General features: G+C 37.8%; 1 pseudogene; it reads left to right on the forward strand.

The window, feature by feature from the left end:
• The first annotated feature begins 2368 nt into the window (after window positions 1-2368).
• On the forward strand, window positions 2369-3268 carry LOC145793195 (secreted RxLR effector protein 161 pseudogene; annotated as a pseudogene).
• The last annotated feature ends 676 nt before the right edge of the window (window positions 3269-3944 follow it).

The raw sequence follows: 3944 nt of genomic DNA on the forward strand, positions 1-3944 counted from the left end.
TGCATCGTGTCCGGAATAGGAGTTAGACTGGGCACGGGAAACGAGGTACATTTCGTTCTCCGAGTGACGGAATGTGTCTCAATTCTCCAGTCGCCGACACTCCGGATTATCCATGATGGAGTTAGGTTTTAACTGTAGTTTCATGTGCATTCATCCTATATTGAGTTGTGCATTTCGACTCCTCGGCCATCATGCCTCGGTATGCGTGATTGGTGGCACGAGGATCGAGACATGCATATATCTGTGCAAATACATTGCTATGCCCCTTTCCTGCTCTCTGTTGCAGCAAAATTAGGAATCAACAACTTTTTGGGGCTTGGCACGCATTTCAAGAACAGATGTAAACAGAGGCTAATTGGGGCATTCCGGTGGATTTCCGCGCAAGACAATCCGGACATGCATCATCTATCAGAAGCAAGGCAGTCCCTGGCTTGCACGCCAGTTTTACTCGCTTTCTTAGTTAATTCATTAATTAATTAGAATTCTGTAATATTTTAGACTGTAATATTCTTTTATTTGGGGACTGTAATATTTGGACTGTATATTTATTCGGACCCTCTGCGCGAGGGCACAACTGTAATAAGTGTGCGTGAGTGTGTTGTATGTCTTCCAACCCCACGTCTTTCTCCCTTTTATTTATCCGCTTTTGATGGTTAGATTAGGGCATGTTTAAATTAGCATATAGTATGACAGCATGTTTGCATCATTCATCTGTTTTGCATGCACCGGGCTCGGCGCATCGTGCTAACTGCATTTGTATTTCAATTCCAAATTGAATACATGATAGTTGTAACATCTCATATGCCATCCTAGAATAGCCGAGCCTGTTATAATCGCATTTTGCATGTGTTGCATTAGGCATTTCTGTATAGTTAGGATCATGCATGATTTCTAATGAAGTTTCTATTTTGGCTTGGAGTACTCGGTAAGCTTTATGCTTTAGCATCCTTGCATGCGTGTGAGTGACTGCCATGAATAGCATGCTTACCATGAGGCTATGTGCTTACATGATATATCTGCCTGAATGCCTGTGGGTGAAGGTTGGGTTACATAAATTGGAATAAATCATCAAATGTTTTAAAGCCTACCTGCGGGTAGCAAACCATTTTCAAAAACAAGCATGAAATGTTTTGTTCCAATTCAGGCGACCCGGTCTATATTTATATGCTGTGCGCATCACATAGTAACCTAGGCTAATAACCGGAATAAGAACTCACAATGTTTTCAAAAATAGATATCATGGTTAGTAGAGGCCGGTCTATGACTGGGCGAGCGGGGGTGCTCACGAAGTGACCTTCCCCAATCGTACCCAAGTTCCCGAGCCGAGGCAACTTTGGTGATGACGGACACGTGGCCTTTTGGCACCGAGTCAGGGTTTCCTAAATTTCCCAAAATAAAATATTTAGGTGGCGACTCTGTATCTGGCAAAGCAGTCCATGTTTGGCACTACTTTTTCAAAAATCTATTTCTCAAAACGATTTGCCGGATTTGGACTCTTTGGTTCAGATTAGGAACCGTGACATTTTAAGAGTCCGAGCAGTAGTGACCCCAAAATGAACAGAACGGGAGCTAACCCTCCCGGGGCGTTCGGGGGACATCTACAATATGAATATGGAAATAATGGACTCGAGGTCGTTTTGCCCCTTTCTGATATGCCTTGAGCATGATGGCTTGTACCTGAGATCGTTCTGATTTTGATTTACATGTAATCTGTATTAATGTGATTTACTTAATTAAGAATTTCATTCATACAGCCTCTTTACTTTGGCATTATTCACTGGGCGTTAGCTCACTCTTTATATATATATATATGTAGGTGAGCAATTGGAGGATCAACATTAGAGTTTGCCCCGGAGTCTACCTCTTTGTCAAGCCACCCAAAAAGCACCTCTACATAGAGGCTTTATTTTATTTTGTCAAGCTTGAGTAAATCTTTGTATTTTGTTAAAAGTCCTTCATGTAGTGTGTGAGATATGTTATAAAATATGTCTTTGTACATGAATATATAAGTGTGTCTAAAATGTTTTAATTACTAAGTTGATCATGTACGCACAGCTCAATGAACATTATTATTTTTGTTTTGCTTCCGCTTCAGGGCCCAATTATATTTAAATATTTTGAATTTTGTCTTTGAGTCCGTAGGCAATCTTTGGATTACAGGCCGGTTATGACGCTAAACCTATAGAGGCGGGTTTGGGTCATGACAGTTACAATTGTAAATGGGTCTTTAAGACCAAACTTGACTCCAAGGGCAATATAGAACGATATAAGGCTAGACTGGTGGCCAAAGGTTTCACTCAAAAAAATTGGCATTGATTATAAAGAGACATTCTCTCATGTATCCAAGAAGGACTCGTTGAGAATTATCATGGCATTAGTAGCTCATTTTGATTTAGAGTTGCATCAAATGGATGTAAAAACTACTTTTCTAAATGGGAGTTTAGAGAAAGAAGTCTATATGGATCAACCTGAAGGTTTCTTCATTAAAGAGAAAGAACACTTGGCTTGCAAACTTAAGAAGTCAATATATGGACATAAACAAGCTTCTAGACAGTGGTATCTTAAGTTTAATGATACTATTACTTCCTTTTAGATTTCAGGAAAACACTGTTGATCAGTGCATATATCTAAAGATTAGTGGGAGTAAGTTTATATTTTTTATTTTATATGTTGACGATATTTTGCTTGCCAACAGTGATCTTGGTTTATTGCTCATTACCAAGAAACTTCTCTCTAAGAAATTCAAAATGAAGGATATGGGTGAGGCAACCTATGTGATAGGAATTGAAATATTCCGAGATAGATCATGTGGATTGTTAGGATTGTCTCAAAAAGCATACATTGAAAGAGTTTTAGAGAGATTTGATATGCAAAAGTGTTTACCTGATGATACCCCTATTCAAAAAGGGATAAGTTCAGTCTTATGCAATGCCTATAGAATGAATTGGAACGTAAACAAATGGAAAAGATTCCTTATGCATTTGTAGTAGGAACCTTAATGTATGCACAAACTTGTACTAGACTAGATATCGGTTTTACAATTGGTATGCTGGGAAGATACCAAAGTAATCCCGATATGGATCATTGGAAGTCTGCAAAGAAGGTGATGAGGTATTTACAGGGAACAAAAGATTACATGCTCACATTTAGGAGGTCTAACAATCTGGAGGTGGTTGTCTACTCTGATTCAGATTTTGCTAGATGTGTTGATAGTAGAAAATCCACTTTTGGATATTTGTTCATGTTAGCTAGAGGAGCAATATCATGAAAAAGTGAAAAATAGACTATCATAGCTTCATCCACTATAGAAGTTGAATTTTTGGCATGCTTTGAGGCCACTGTTCATGGATTGTGGTTGCGGAACTTTATCTCGGGACTTAGGATTCTCAACTCTATTGCTAATCCGCTGAGAATTCATTGTGATAACTCCACAACTGTGCTTTTTTCTAAAAACGACAAGTATTCTAAAGGTGTAGAAATTACCTTGTTGTTAAGGAAGAAGTTCAGAAACAAAGTGTGTCAATAAAACACATAAGCACACAGCTTATGGTTGCTGATCCATTGACAAAGGGGTTGCCACCAAAGACATTTAAGGAGGATGCCAATAAAATGGGTCTTGAACATAACCCATAATAGAATTTATTTTATGTAATGGATTGGTTTGGCCTTGTTTGGTAACCATTTTGTTTTCAGTTTTCAGTTTATATTTACAAAAATTTTAAAAATTATTATAAAAGCTTATTTGGTAAATTTTTTGGTTTATAAATAATATTTCTCAATTTGTAAATTTGACCAAAAAAAAAATTGTAAACTTAAAAGATGAGTTTACGTTGGTTTTTAAACACAAAAATGAAAGCCAAAAATGCGGAGATACAATAAATTCAAAGTGCGCATAACAGAGACCACGTTTCGAATCTACGGAGTGGCACATTTCAATTTCCCAA

This window comes from Camellia sinensis, chromosome 6 (assembly GCF_055761805.1).
Source record: "Camellia sinensis isolate YWXY chromosome 6, ASM5576180v1, whole genome shotgun sequence".
NCBI classification, from domain to species: domain Eukaryota; kingdom Viridiplantae; phylum Streptophyta; class Magnoliopsida; order Ericales; family Theaceae; genus Camellia; species Camellia sinensis.